At 42.5% G+C, this 16,391-nt stretch overlaps 1 protein-coding gene and 1 pseudogene across 4 annotated transcripts in view; one reads left to right on the plus strand and one right to left on the minus strand.

Annotated features, from left to right (window-relative positions):
- ASPRV1 (aspartic peptidase retroviral like 1) overlaps window positions 1–16,391 on the minus strand; it is a 112,198-nt gene that overhangs the window by 46,593 nt on the left and 49,214 nt on the right. The window lies entirely within an intron of this gene.
- Window positions 6,468–7,292, plus strand: LOC307111794 (small ribosomal subunit protein uS14-like; annotated as a pseudogene). Its single transcript has one exon. The product of its transcript is annotated as a small ribosomal subunit protein uS14-like (transcript).

Genomic DNA, 16,391 nt, shown 5'->3' on the forward strand with positions numbered 1-16,391 from the left:
GATGGAGTAATAATTACTAATTAAAGTATTACCCTTGAGTATAGATCTTATTAACATCTATACATAAAGCACTTCTGCTGCATACTTAAGTAATGGACACATTTACATGATTGACTGCACCGAGAATTGAACTACCTGCTTTTATTGTGGAACATCATTTTTATTAGAAAGAACAACTGACAAACTCATTATTCAGAGTTGGGTATTTGGAAGACATTTTCTTGAAAATGAATGATGTTTCACATCAAGCAAAACAACTGATAGTAATTTTTGCCAATGATAAAATTTGAGCTGTCAAGTGAAAACTAGAATTTTAGAAAACTTGTATCACCGGCTGACGTGGCTCGGTGATTGAACACCAACCTATGAACCAGGAAGTCACGGTTCAATTCCTGGTCAAGGCACATGCCTGGATTTCGGGCTTGATCCCCAGTAGGGGGCATACAGGAGTCAGCCGATCAGTGATATTCTCTCATCATTGATGTTTCTATCTCTCTCCCTCTCCCTTCCTCTATGAAATCAATAAAAATAAAAAATAAATTTATTAAAAATATATTAAAAAAAGAAAAAGAAAACATATCCATATCAGGAGCTTGACAGCTTCCCAATACCTAAAGACTTTGCTGATTAAATCAGTGGTGATATTAACAAATCTGAGATGAAAACATAATAACAACGAATGGAAAGTACTTAATAAACAGGAAAAAGAAACCCACACTCAGGGCCAAAACAAAAAATATATATATGATATTGTGGAATGAAATGTGTCCACTTTGAAAGATCTGCGTAACTCACTGAGTCATTGTTTTCCAAATAACCAATGCATGATGTTATAAAATCAGACATGAATAAAAGACCTACTCAAGGTGTAAGACAGACCGAGAGAGTTTAATATAGCTGAGTATGAGGAGTTCATTGATGTGGCTTCAGATTCCACACTGCAAACTAATCTTTCAGAAACTGGCTTTGTCCAATTTTGGTGGCATATCAAAGATAGCTACAATGATCTGAAAAGGCTATTAAAATACTCCTACTTTTTCCAACCACAAATGTGTATGAGGCTGGATTTTGTTCATCTACTCCAACCTAAGAAACATATTGCAATAGACTGAATACAGAAGCCGATATGAGAATCCAGCTATCTTCTCTTAAGCTAGTCATTAAAGAGATTTGCAAAACTGTAAAACAATGTGATTCTTCTCTTTTTTATTTTTAGAAAACATATTTTTATAAAAATTACATTAACGTGTAAAGGATTTATTTCTCGTTTATTTTTAAATAATAAATACTTTCAAAACCTCCGTTTCTTTTATTTCCATATTTTTAATATCTATAGCTACAGACCACATATAAACTTAGCTGAAGAAGAGATAAAACAGCAGGCACAGTGAACTAAAGAGAGAATAACACTCTTTTCTTCCCTTCAAAATAATGTTCCTAATATCAGGGCCAAGGCCCAGTAAGTGGTTCTACCAGGCAAGGCTGGGTTCATCCACAATCCCCTCTACTGCCACCTGTGGGAGAAGAAAGACTAGGGCAGTGATGGCGAACCTATGACACGCGTGTCAGCACTGACACACGTAGCCATTTCTGATGACACGCGGCCGCTGAGGCGGCCGCATGCCGAGGATGAAACATTTGCTGCTCCTGAGGATGAAACATTTGCGAAATAATGTTTTTTCCTCAAAGTGACACACTACCAGAGTTATGCTCAGTTTTTTGGCGAAGTTTGACACACCAAGCTCAAAGGTTGCCCATCACTGGACTAGGGGCAGAGGGCTCAATGGACATTCAGGTTTTATCTTCTTCACATTCCATATCTAATTTGACACAAAAGTCAATGAAGTAAGGCAGGTGGAGCTATTTTTTATCAGTCATGATTTACTGGGGAGGAAACAGGTTTGTGCCTTGCCTAATACCAGTAAATAAAAATCAGACTGGAATCAGCAGCCTGGGGTTTGAATCCAGGGTTCCCTCCACTGGATGCTCAGCTAAAATGCCTCTCTTCCCTGAGCAAGCCTAGAGGTCCACCATTAAAGATGCATTGTTTTATTTGCAAGTAAGGTCTTTTCTTATGTTTATAAGCCACATCAATTTCATTTTTTAATGCTTTGTCCATCCTTTTGGATATCTGGTCTTTTCATAATAGTTTGTATGACAAAGTGATCCTCTGTAGTACTTTTCAGTTATAAAACTAGTTTTAAAATAATTAAAAGTTAATGAAATAGAATACAAAGAAACAATAGAGATGAATACACAAAAGCTGGTTCTTCGAAAGAAAAACTGACTTCTAACAAAAGTAATCGTGAAAAAAGACATGAAGCATTAAATAAGCAATACTGGGCATGAAAGAGGGAATAAAAATAAAATACAGTAGAGATAAAAAAAAAAGACTATAACATTTTTACACTAATAATTTTTTGAACTTTTCTTACATTTTAAATTTTTTTAGAAAAATTCAAAATTACTAAAACTGACTAGAGAAGAAGTAGTAGTTTTAGTAATACTTAGAGTGGTAACAGAAGTAATATTCTGGAGTGTCCTCTTAAAGTGCAAACTGCTCAGGGAAGTAAGTGCTAGTGAGTTCGTTCCTCAGTTGCCTCTTGGGTCTTTGGAGCCTGGGCCTGTCTGGCTGGAAGGAAAGATGCTGCTGAGCGTACAGAGAGCCTGGCACTGCCCCCTGTTCAGAACCCTAGTGGCTACGAGTCAGATTACACCCAGGCTGTACAGGCTGCCAAGACAACCCCTACTTGCTTCCCTAAGATCTGGCCTCAAACCTGAGGTTCTACCTGGCCTGTCAGTTACAAATGGGAACAGACACCCCCGTCAGTCTGGCTCTGCCCAGCCTCAAGGCTCAGCCTACAATCCCCTTGTCCCTTACCTCTTTTCCTTCCCTCTCTGCCTCACTCCTCCCTCTCTCCTTCCTTCTTTCCTTCCCTCTCCCTGCTTCCTCTCCCCCATCTTCTGTTGGAAGACAAAGAGTAGGTCCAGGTTTGGTTGGAGTCATATCAGATGCCATACTCTCTCTCCCCACATCCCACCCTCTCTGCACTCCCACTGCCTGGTACTTTAGCCAGAGGGTTTACAACAAATAGGTGAAGTCTTAAGGCCTAACCATTCGGCCTATCTTGGCCCAGTCTCCAAACTCATTTCTGAGTCTGATGTCAAAAGGGGTCAGAGGGATCTGGTGGTATGGGCAGTAAAGGGAGGTAGTTGTCTAGCTCTGTGCCTTGGTACTGGAGTTCATGCAAGAGATCTATCATTTATACCTTGCACTGTCTGTGGTACAAATGAATGTTCCACATATATAAGCACTAATATGTCTCAAATTTGTCAATGCAGTTCAATGAATAAAAATTAAACCTATTTAAATGTGTTATCCTGTCCATACTAGCTTGTGACCACTAGTATTATCTTAAGCAACAGACACTAGAAGCACCATCACTGAAAGATATGTGTGTGTGCGCGTGGGTGAGTGTGTGTTGGGAGGTTAAAAATCTGTAATTATTTTTAATGATAGAGTGATCTTCAGGAAAAGGATGGGGATGACCAATGTACCCAACATTGCTGTGGTCAAAGTTGTGATGTCTCCTTATGGTCATATCCTTTGTGGGGGGGAGGGATAAGAGTGGGAAGGAGGCCCCAAGAGAGCTGAGTTTAGGTAGAAATAGTTCCTTTGTGGACCTTGCTGCTAATGACTTTAGTCCTGGATTGATTGTAGCCCTAGCAGCCCCTCAGACGGGTACTTCTGTGGACTCTACCTTGCCCAAAGCCTCAGGGGGGATGGGATGTGGAGGGCAGATACTCACTGTGACCTCCAAGTTCTGTTGACTACCTGGTCTAAAGTATCCAGCCTGTCCAGAAAACAATAAAACTGATGCTGCAATGACAATGACCACATTCAAGGCCAATACACTTGTCAATGGTGAGAATGTGGCTAAAAACCCAGCATCAGAGAACTAAAAACTTCCAAGAGTAAGAAAGAGGTTTGATGTCAGGGCACTTCCCAACCTAGGCTGATACGATAATTTAAAGCCCTAAGGAAGGTTCCCAGATTTCCCCTATCTAGTGAAATGATGCCTAAAATCCCAAAATTAGAGCTCTCTTCCTTTCACTGAACTTCCACTAGTTTGGGTAATGCTGGGTGAAGCAGGATAGAGCTGGGACCAGTATTACTCTGAGCTGCTGTCACTCTTTTTCACCCCAGTACAGATGAAGGCTGAGAATGAAGTGTGATAGAATAGGTGTGGGAGTGGATGGAAGTAATAGTGAGGAGACAACTTTCTAATATTGCCTGCAACTGATTATATTGACGATTTAGGTCTTTCAGGTCTCTCTCCTTAACCCCTCTCAACCCATTTGGGTTCAATCTTTAGAAACAATGAGCTTCTTTGAAGTACTCACCACTCCCTGCCACCTGAGACCTTACAAAGTTGGGTGCTTTTAGCATGGGTTCTATGTAGACTCAGGGCTATAAGTGATTAATTCAAATCCTCCCTCGCTGGGAGCCTCTGTATCCAGGAAGGGGAGGGTGACATAGTATGAAGCCTGGTGTATTTTGATGTGATCTGTCAGGCTCTTAGAAATCCTCCTTCCAAGCCCTGGCCAGTGTGGCTCAGTTGGTTGGAGTGTTGTCCTATATACCAAAGGGTGGCAGGTTTGATTCACAGTCAGGGCACATGCCCAGCTCTGGTATGGTGTGTACAGCACGTAGCCAATCAATGTTTCTCTCTCACATCTGTTTCTCTCTCTCTCTTTCTCTCCCCCCTCCTCTCTCTCTCTCTCCCCCCTTTGTCTCTCTCTCTCTAAAAATCAATAAAATTTTTAAAAATCCTCCTTCCAAAAATATCACTCCTATTCCAGACCCACCTGACACTCAAAATTTCACCTTTAGAGGGTCTGTAACATTACTCAATAGGTCTCTAAAAAAAAAAACAAAGATCATTTAACTCAGGGGGGGTGGTGGTGCAAGATTAGTGAGAAATCACACAAAATCAGGAATCAGCCTGGAATTCCTAGATGAGGAGCTTAGAGGTAACAACCCAGTGGGCAGAGGGCAGGAGTAAGAAAGTGGGAGGGTTGGAAGTATCTATATTAAAGCTGTGTTTTCATAGTGCATACATACATGGTTTTCAACTATATTGAACTAGAGGCCCAGTACATAAAATTCGTGCACAGCGGATGCCAGATGCCAGCTGCCGGCGGGGTACTCCCTTCCTTCCCCCGGCCAGCCCGGACCCCTGGTCAAACTCTGGGACGACCAGGGGACAATTTGCATACCACACTTATATTATATAGGATATTTGGGGTGGCTTTGGCAAGGAACTGATAGAGATTTGGGATGCTAAAGACTCGCCCATAAACCACCCTTTGACTCTACTTCTTCAACAAAAGAAACAAGCTGAGCATCAAGACCATGAAATCAAGACACAAGGGGGGAGTAGGTCAAATTCAATCCCCCCCCCCCACCTTAGTCATTTTGCTTGTCAGAGGCAGGTAAACACCTCAAGGCTGAGCTGAGGAATATCCACAAGGATCTTGAGTCCTCAGAATTCTCCTGAGGGTTCCCTCCCTGGAGGATGGGAATGCAGCCCCTTGGGCCAAGAATGGCAGGAAAAGGGCAGAGTAAATTGTGGGCTGGATTGTCCAGTCACCTGATGCAATCTCACTGCTTTTTGTCAAGTAATCTTTTTCCCTCCTTCTCTAGTCTCTCCCTCGCCTCTTTTCCCCTCCCTCTGCTCTGTTTTGATTTGGTTAAAATAGATGCAAACTCTGGTGTTTTCTATTTTTAATACCCAGCGATTACATAATCTATACCGTAATTGCTGACTTGAAAAACTACTGGCAACAGCAGAAAATCCCCAGAGTTTTAAACAGGAAAAAGATTATTACAGCACAAAGCCTTTGGCAGTTTTACTGACTGGTAAACCGCCTGTAATCGTCACTTGCCAGTGTAAGTCACATGGGCCATGGGAAACACTCTCCCCACCTCAAGGAAAGCCGGCTGGGGGAGGGGATGAGCAGCAGCCTCAGCTGGGATGAAGCTTTGAATGGCAAGGCAGGGAGGGGGTGGGATGGTGCACTGAGAGTTTTCTCTGGACCCAGACTCAGGGTTCCTGGAGTGAGCTTCAGGTTACCACCCTCTCCCAGGAGCTACCTTTTACTGCTTTTATTTCTTGCTTTAGAGTAGTCTCTAGCATCCAGGATCTTTCCCTCATCAACTTCCCAGGTCTTCCTATAGCCTCCAATACATTCCTAAACAAGCCTGCGTTTGTTTAGGCAAAGGGCACTACTGCAGCTAAATAAGATGATTTTATAAAGACAGAGGAGCAAGGAAGACTGCTTGTTTATCACAGAGACCTGACCCACTCTACAGGGCTTTCCACACATTAGGCCAATATCCACACTATTTAATTCTTCAATAAAATAGAAGAACCATAGGTTTGGTAAGGGTTTCACAACCAAATCAAAATGATCTCATTAAGACAAAATTTTCTGTATGTGTATTGGAGGTGTGGGTAGTATAGGAGATACAGAGGGGATAGAAACAGCTTTCCCTGACTTTGCCAATTCTGCCACAATCCTACCCCCAATAAATAATCAAGGAGGGTGAGTCCAATTTGGGTAACTATATGTGATGATTCATTCAATAAATGTTTGCTGAATGCCACACTGGACTCTGCAGGGGATATAACAGTGAGCAAAATCACTGCCCTGGTGGAACTGCCAGGTCAATGAGGGAGACAATCGAAATATTACATAAACATATCGCTACAAACCATGCTGAAGGGTTACAAGGGAAAAACACAGGGCACTAGGGATATGTAGAACAGGGGAGGGGGCCTGATAGGGTCTGAGGGTTCTTAGAAGATTACCCTAGGCACTTCAGGGTTCTTTTTCAGCACCCTCTCTTCTTTCACTTCCCCATCCTCCCTCTTGCCTTGCTCCCTGTAGTTAATATTTACTGTTTTCCCCCCTATGTACAGCGGATAATGCTAGGTTCTTTATATGTACAGTCTCATTTGATTCATATAGCAAATGGACAATTGAGCACTTTAAGACAAAAGGATCTGTTGAAAAAGGCCAGATCACCTTTCCTTTTGCGTCGTTGCTACAGAGAGAGCAAGATGGGTCACCAGCAACTCTACTGGAGCCATCCAAGGAAATTCAGCCAGTTCTCGTTCTTGCCACGTCTGCTCAAACGGCCACAGTCTGACCCAAAATACGGCCTCAACATGTGCCGCCAGTGTTTCCGCCAAGTGAAGAACATCGGCTTCATTAAGTTGGACTAAGTGAACTTCCATGAATGGGTCATTCAAGACATCTACCTAATGACAGAATGCTATCTCTTTGTACATAAAGGTTAAAAAAAGAAAATAAAAAATTAAAGGCCATATCACTATTTATAATGAGAACTATATACAATTCATACCATACGTTAAGACTCTACTGGCTGCCGATTACAAAAATCTAAATCAAAGTTTCAAAAGACAGAAAAGAAAAAAAGGAAAGCTGGGGCCCATGTAAAATGCAATGCCAGCATTAGATTAGCTTAAGGCATGGTTAGATCCAGGTGCTCAAAAGATGTCATCTAGTCTCCATCTCTCTCCATCTCACAGCTCAGCTTTCATGTGTTGGTCTCAGCACTCCGCTTGGGGTGGCAAGACAGTCACCAGCAGCCTCAGAGTTATGTACATACTACAGGCTTGGCAACCCAGTTGGAAAAGAAATGAGAATTCACCTGTTAATAGTTCCAACAAAAGTCCAGAGTCCTGACTGGTCTGGATTTGAGACCATGCCCATTCCAACTGCTGTTCTCTGACTGGCATAATCATGTGTCCTCCATCAAGAGCCAAGGGATGAACTTGAATCCAGGCTGAGAATGGGGAAGGAGGTGGTCTCCCAAAGGAAAACTAAGGTACTCAGACCTATAAAGGGAGAATCCATGCTGGACAGTCAAAGCCACTGATCCCCACTGTCTTCAAACTTTGGAATTACAGTGGATGTTAAGACTATCCAATAGATTCTTCCTCCCTAAGGAATGGGCAAGAGTGCTGTACAGTGTGGCACTGTCTGGATTTGCCCTAGTCCCACTCCAGCTGCTTGGGGACGTTGGCTTCTTGCTTTAGAACACTCACCAGAATCTTAATATTTGCTTAAATACTTGCTCAGAACAGTCTTCAAGTCCTAAGGCTTTGTGGAGGACTTTTCCCACCTCCCTTCACTCCAAAATGATGTGCCCTCCTCAGCACTGGCTAAAAGAAGCTGCAGTTCTTTGGCTCTTTGGCAAGTGTCCACAGGGTCTGTGCAAATTATAGGGAGAGGAGAGAATGACAAGTCCTTTGCTAGAAAGTTTTACTTCCCTTCTGGAGTCTGAACTGAAAATGGCTTTCATTGGGCACATACAGGAATATTAGGATAGTTCATGAAGCACCCAACAAATAGATGTCCATAAGAAGGATCCTGAGAAGGGGAATGGGGGAAATCACTTAAACATCCTATAAGGTACACAGCACTAGAGCAATGATATATCAATTGCAACCACCTGTCCTTGGGCATGTTTTAGAAGCTGCCTGGATCCGCCATCCCAAATCTACGTGAAGTCCAAATCACTGTCCCACAATTTCTACAAATTCCCAGCAGCTAATGCTCTTAACAACCCCTTTTGGCTCTGAAAAGATTCCAGTTCCTTCTGGACTTGGGATCTCATTCACATTTCACCTTCTAAGGCTGATCTCTTACCTCTGCTCGAGCTGTCCCATGCTTTACCAAAAAGGAGAAAAAAATACACATATACAAACTCTTTCAAAACATTGTGTTCATCAGATGATCCTAAAGTTCTGAAGAAACAGAGGGGTTTTATATTCCATGCTGCTGGGCACCTTCACCCTTCCAGATATTTCTCATATTTAGAAGGGGTCTCTCCTTCCCTCAGGAAATTAAGCTCCCCTTATATTATTCAGAGTAACTTAGCTCTCCATCCCCCTTCCTCTGAACTCCAATGACCATCAGAGCTGGAGTCAGCCCCATTATGAACCATCCACTCCAGGTTCCACCCCTGACTAGACTGAGGAACAAAAAGAGGTTTTGAACTTTCCCTCTCTCACTACCACCATTGTGTAGTGATGATGCAAATGGAATGATTCTTTCCTCTACAAATATGAATTATGCCATTCCTCTTTAGAACAGACTTAGCTACAGTCAGTTTTGGTTTTAAATAACTTTCTACACGCATACCTCAGAGATATTACAGGTTCAGTTCCAAACCACCACAATAAAATGAGTATCACAATAAAGCAAGACACACAAATTTGGGGGCTTTGTAGTGTATATAAAAGTTATGTTTACACTAAACTGTAGTCTAAGTGTGCAATAATATTATGTCTAGAAAACAATGTATATAGTCAACAATATTGTAATAACTATGTATAGTGCCAGGTGTATACCTGAAACATTGGGGGGAAATACTTTGTAAAGTGATGATTGCCTAACCACTATGCTGTACACCTAAAACATACAAAATAATGCTGAGTGCAAACTGTAATTGAAAAATAAAACTGAAAAATAAAAAAAAGAACTAATGGATCCAGCAATTCCACTTCTGGGTATTTATTCCAAGAAAGCACAAACACTAACTTGAAAAAATATTTGCACCCCCTTGTTTATTACAGCATTGTTTACAACAGCCAAGATATAGAAACAACCTAAGTGTCCATCAGTAGATGAGTGTACAAAGAAAATGTGAATGATATAGATATAGATATAGATATAGATATAGATATAGATATAGATATAGATATAGATATAGATATAGATATAAATATAGATATAGAGAGATATATAGATATGTAATATAATCGATATCTATATATATAAAAGCCTAAGCGACCGTTTGACCAGTAGCTATAATGCGCACTGACCACCAGGGGGCAGACGCTTAATGCAGGAGCTGCCAAGCTGCGGTGACTTGGCAGCTGCGGTTCTCGGGTGATGCACCTGGAACCAGAGAGGAGGGAGCCCGATTCTGAGGTGCATCACCTGAGAATCGCCCTCTCAAATTCCAGGACTCCTCAGCGGATGTCAGAGAGCCGGTTTCGGCCTGAATCCCACAGGCCAGGCCAAGGGACCCCAGAGATTCATGCACCAGGACCTCTGGAATAATATAATAGATATAATGTAGTAGATATAATATAATAGATATAAAATATTATTCAGCCATAAAATATTATTCAGTCATTGTGATAACACTGAAGGACCATGAGTGCATTATGTTGAGCCACATAAGTAGGACAGAAAAAGACAAATGCTGCCCAAACAAAAACAACAAAAAAAAGAAAAGAAAAACAAACAAACAAAAGACAAAAGAAAAATACCAAAAAAATGACAAATGCTGTATGACTTCACTTTTATGTGGGATCTGAAAACAAAACAAAAATCAATCTCTTAGATAAAGAAGAACAGATTGGTTACCAAAAATAGGGGTAGGGAGTGGGCAAAATGGATAAAGGTGATTAAAAGATACAAAATTCCAGTTATAAAATAAATAAGTCATGGGGATGTGATGTATAGCATGGTGACTATAGTTAATACTGTATTGCATATTTAAAAGTTAGTATGATTGTAAGTCTTAAAAGTTCTCATTACAAGAGAAAACATTTTTGTAACTACATACAGTGACAAATGTTAACTAGGCTTATTGTGGTGATTGTTTTGCAATATACACAAATATTAAACATTATTTTGTACACCTGAAACTAATATAATGTTATGTCAATTGTGCCTCAATAAAAAAATAAGCAATGTACATATCTTAATTAAAAAAGACTTTATTGCCCAGCCAGTGTGGCTCATTTGATTGAGCATCATCCCATGCATCAGGAGGTCACCAGTTCAATTCCTGGTAAGAGCACATACCTGGGTTGTGGGTTTGATCCCCAGTAGAGGGTGTGCAGGAGGCAGCCAATAAATGTTTCTCTCTCATCAAAGTTTCTATCTCTCTCTCCCTCTCCCTTCCTCTCTCTGATATCAATTTTAAAAAAAAGACTTTAGTGCTAAAAATGCTAAATATCATCTGAGCCTTTAGTGAGTCATAATTTTTGTTGCCTCTATGTTGATGAAAATGAAATTATCTGCAAAGCGCAACAAAGAGAAGTACAATAAAATGAGGTTATTGTATTACACCCCTCAATGTAAACTGTCCAGCTCAGAGAAAAGCCTGTGTTACAAGTCCCAAACAATTCACATATACCCATACTGGGGTCCACTGACACTGAGAACGTGACTAAGGAAAGCAATGCTTCTGTCCCAAAGACATTACCTGTCTTTTCAAAGACAAAGGGGTTTATGTCCTCCTGTTTCCAGGCTAGCATTCTGAAGCCTCAAACCCCAGTGAAATAGGCAAAACTAAGTTGTTAGCTTCAAGGACTCTTTTCATCTAGATTGGTGGGGGCCTGAGACAAAACTTAAAGCAGCCGAGAGGCTTCTCCAAAGGAAAGGAAAGGATAAATGCAAGGAGCATGTTTCCTCCCAAGGCCTAGGCCAGCTCTAAGCCTTGCCTTCCAGAGCCACTCTAGTAAAATTCCCTTTGGTTTCTAAGGAGAAGGAGCAAGCAGAGGAAGACCCAGTCCCGCCCACTGCATCAGAGGCAGGGGGCAGAGAGGCTCCGCAAGGCTGTAAATAACAATGAAAAGGGGTAAATCCTAGGAAAGAAGAATTCTGAGCTTTGAATTCCTTTGTTCGTCACACCAAAAAGTACTACAGCAGGCACAAGGCCCAGTAGTCTGCCTCAGAAGTCCTTTTAGTTCCTGGGGAGGGAGGGTGGGATAGTAAAAGGTCCCTAAATTCTTCTCAGAAGTTACAAATTATAATAATGGGTTAAACAAATAAAGAGAGTTAAGAGGGTGAGGAGGGAGAATAAATCTTTTATCTTACTAAACGAAAAACATGTTGACTTTTCATTCATTAATATCATAATTAGAAGAATAGTCTTAAATATTTTTAACCTAAATGAACCCTCTAATAAAATTTATAACAGAATGAATACATTGCAAATCAAATAAATAGCAATGTGCTTAAAAAATAAATGGGAACAGTCTATTATATTGCTCTGCACTTGCTTTTTTCAATGATACAGAAACCTACTTCAATGTTTTCATGGCCACATAGTATTTCACAATCCCCTACTCAGGGATATTTACCAAAACAATGAACATTCTTGTTCAGAGAACTCTGTGCTCTAGGATAAGCATTTCTTTAGGTGAAATTCCAATTTGCTCTACCTATTTGTATTGTTTGCTCATTTTCTATTGGGTTTATTGTCTTTTCCTTATTGATTTATAGGAACCCTATAAAAATTATAATATACTAGAGGCCCAGTGCACAGGATTTTGTGTGTGTGTGTGTGTGTGTGTGTGTGTGTGTGTGTGTCCCTCAGCTCAGTCTGCACCCTCTCCAATCTGGGACATCCCTCTCACAATCCAGGACTGCTGGCTCCCAACCACTTGCCTGCCTGCCTGCCTGATTGCCCCTAACCACTTCTGCCTGCCAGCCTGATCACCCCCTAACCACTCCCCTACCAGCCTGATCGACGCCTAACTGCTCCCCTGCTGGCCCGATTGCCCCTAACTGCCCTCCCCTGCCGGCTGGTCACCCCTAACTGCCCTCCCCTGCTGGCCTGGTCACCCCTAACTGTCCTCCCCTGCCAGCCTGGTCACCCCCAACTGCCCTCCCCTGCCAGCCTGGTCACCCCCAACTGCCCTCCCCTGCTGACCTGGTGTCCCCCAACTGCCCTCCTCTGCCGGCCTGGTCACCATCAACTGCCCTCCTCTGCTGGCCTGGTCACCCCTAACTTCCCACAACTGCCCTCCCCTGCAGGCCATCTTGTGGTGGCCATCTTGTGTCCACATGGGGGCGGCCATCTTGTGTCTTGGTGTGATGGTCAATTTGCATATTACTCTTTTATTAGATAGGATGTCTTTTACATATATTGCAAAATTTTTCTCCCAGTGTGTTGGGATGACTTTAGCCAGGTAGAAGTTTCTCATTTTCATGAGGCAAAACCAATCACAACTTAGAAAGTACTGCCATGGGAACAGTGCACCCTGAGCTCTGAACCACACAGCCTCTTCTGCTGGGGGTCACACAACCTTGCTTAGGTTCCTGTGGGGAATGGCTGATTAGGCAATCATTTTCTGAGCTGTTCACATCTGGTTTTAAAGCCAGGGCAATAGTGTAAATAGATCAAGTTAAGAAGGGGCAACAAGAATTCTGAAGATTTTATTTGTTTGTTTTCAGCTATTTGGAGGCTCCTTTTTAAATGTTTAGAGTCATGTACTAACAATGTCAAAGGAATCCTGAACCATTGCAAATCCAAAAACATCTTTATAAACAATAGTCTGAGTATTTCCAGACTCTTTCAAACTATGTGGGCTTTAGGGCATTATTTGCTGCCACCATGGATGGAGAAAAAATAAATTCCAGACTCCACAGGAATAGAAAAGCTCAAGAATCCACCAACTCCTAAACTTTTAAGCAAGAAACCTTTACAAAGTTTCCCTCCAGCCTCTCACAGAAGATAGCACTGGCCCAACCTGACACTGAACAATTCAAAAAAACCTAGTGGCCAAGTGAGATTTTGCCTACAAGAGTATTTAGTCCCTGGTTCCTGCAAACTCTGCCAAAGGCCCAGAACTTTGTGGCAGTCCTCCCATTTGGTCAGAACTCCCTTTCCTCCCTCCCCCAACTATTAAAAACTCCATGGTATTTAGGCAGGCAGTGCAGAATGCAGAACTAAAAGATGATTCTGGTCTCCTTCTCCTTGCTAAAACCTGACACTCCTTGAGGAAATTGATTTCTGGGCAATGAAGATTCTGCCATAAAATCATTCATCAGTCAGTACCCAGTGGTACCAAGAGGAGAAACAATCTGTCCCAATGCTGCTGCAAAGCCATTATTCCTACAATCTTTAAAAAAAATCCTTCTTTTGCTGAGGTTTGCACCAAATAACTACACTTCTCACTGTTGTCAACTACGGACCTTATTGGTCATCGGGGGGTTTTGGCTTTTGATCAGAGTCTGCCTTTCCATTCTAAGTCAGACCCCTTGCCTGGTCATTAGGTTCTACACTGAGTGGCCAGATTATTATGATCTCTGAACGCATAATAATCTGACCACTCAGTGTATATCCTATATAATAAAAAGGCTAATATGCAAATTGTCCCCTTGACTAGGAGTTCGACCAGCAGGCAGGCCGGCCAACCGCCCATGTCCCCTCCCCCTGGCCAGGATGGCCGGACCCCACCCATGCACGAATTCATGCACTGGGCCTCTAATCTTACATAATAATAGACAAACATGTAAGTTGACTGTACCTCCACTACGCCCATGGCCAATCAGGAGTGAGTATGCAAATTAATCTGACAAAGATGGCGACTTCATTTGCATATGTAGGCGCAGAGTGGCCGGGCGGGGCAGGACACCTGCCATGAGGGGGAGGTGGGGGAGGGAGCTACAGGAGTGGTGCTCTGGCCGGGAGTGAGGACTTGGCGGCTCCCGGGCGGCCATGAGCAAAGCCAGGAGAAGGAAGGCCCATTCTTGCACGAATCTTCATGCATTGGGCCTCTAGTATATATATATATATTAGAGGCCCATTGCATGATATTCGTGCAAGAATGGGCCTTCCTTCCCCTGGCTGCCGGCACTGTCTTCGCTCTCGCCAGAGCCGCCTTTCTGCTACGACCTGGAGCTGTCTTTCTGCCTTCCCACGCTGCCCAGAGACCCAGAGCAGTTGGGGTGGTACGATACGCCTGCATATGCAAATTAACCCACCACCTTTGTTGGGTTAATTTGCATACTCAGTCCTGATTGGCTGGTGGGTGTCACGAAGGTACAGTCAATTAGCATGTTGCTCTTTTATTAGGTAGATATACACTGAGTGGCCAGATTATTATGCGTTCAGAGATCATAATAACCTGGCCATTCAGTGTATATTTCTACCCCTCCTTGTCTTTATTTCTACAGCTTCTGTTATTCAACAGCATTGAGATTTCCAGTTCCTTGAAACCAGCTGCCCATTATATTGCTTATCAGTCTTTTCCTGGATTCACTTCTCTCTAGCCAACTGGATGACAACCACTCTGCTACCAATTCTTACACTCCCTTCACTCCAAGTCTACCATTTGCCCCATAAAACACCACTCCTGTTTGAACAGAATGTCCTCTGCTTTAACCCCTAATTTGCTGAGTGCTGCTAAAGCAAGCACTATCATGAGGGCTGATTCTTCTAGATATTCATTGTCTTCAACATTAGTTGGGTCTGCAGCACTGCTCAGTTATCCTCCTACATACCCTGATTACTACCATTGGCACAACAGTTTTTAAAACCATGCCACTGTCCCCAATACCCCACCTGCTCCTAGCCGATGACCTCAACTTCTGCCTAGAGAAAACAAAACCCACCTGAAGGAAACTCCAACTTTCTTTTTTTTTTTTTAATATTTTATTGATTTTTTTACAGAGAGGAAGGGAGAGGGACAGAGAACTAGAAACATCGATGAGAGAGAAACATTGATCAGCCGCCTCCTGCACATCCCCCACAGGGGATGAGCCCGCAACCAAGGTACATGCCCTTGACCGGAATCGAACCTGGGACCCTTCAGTCCGCAGGCCGATGGTCTATCCACTGAGCCAAACCGGTTTCGGCAGAAATTCCAACTTTCTGTCTCCCCAAAATCTTAGCAAATTCCTCTGTCCTATCATTTCCCTCCCCCTATCAAATGAGACTTAAAAGTGTTCAACAGAGTGGCAGCATAAGGTAGAAAGCAGTAAATAGTGGTAGTGGTGGTAGAGTTAACCTCAATGGTAGCTTAGTCTTTTTTTTTTTAATATTTTATTGATTTTTTTTAAGAGAGGAAGGGAGAGGGATAGAGAGTCAGAAACATCAATGAGAGAGAAACATTGATCAGCTGCCTCCTGCACACCTTCCACTCGGGATGTGCCCGCAACCAAGGTACATGCCCTTGACTGGAATCGAACCTGGGACCCTTCAGTCCCCAGGCCAACGCTCTATCCACTGAGCCAAACCAGTTAGGGCTAGCCTAGTCTTTTGTTCAGTTCAACTGTAATCTCTGTACTAGTGCTCAGAATACAGTAACCTTCTGCTCCGCCAGCGCCTTGATCAACAATTTTTCTTTCAATCTCCAACTTCATCTTCTCTACTAGCTTGTTCTCCACAACAAAGGGATATGCTTCTAGATCCCCTTCACTAACTCTCATTTCACAGAAAAGCTTCTTGAAAAAGTGGCCTTCCTGACTGAGTCCACACCCTCCCTCCATCTGCTAGCTGCAGAGGTACCGTCTCATAGGAGAGAGTGGACTGGTCTTATTTATCAAAG

Source organism: Cnephaeus nilssonii (genome assembly GCF_951640355.1).
Source record: "Cnephaeus nilssonii genome assembly, chromosome: 15".
Lineage (NCBI taxonomy): Eukaryota > Metazoa > Chordata > Mammalia > Chiroptera > Vespertilionidae > Cnephaeus > Cnephaeus nilssonii.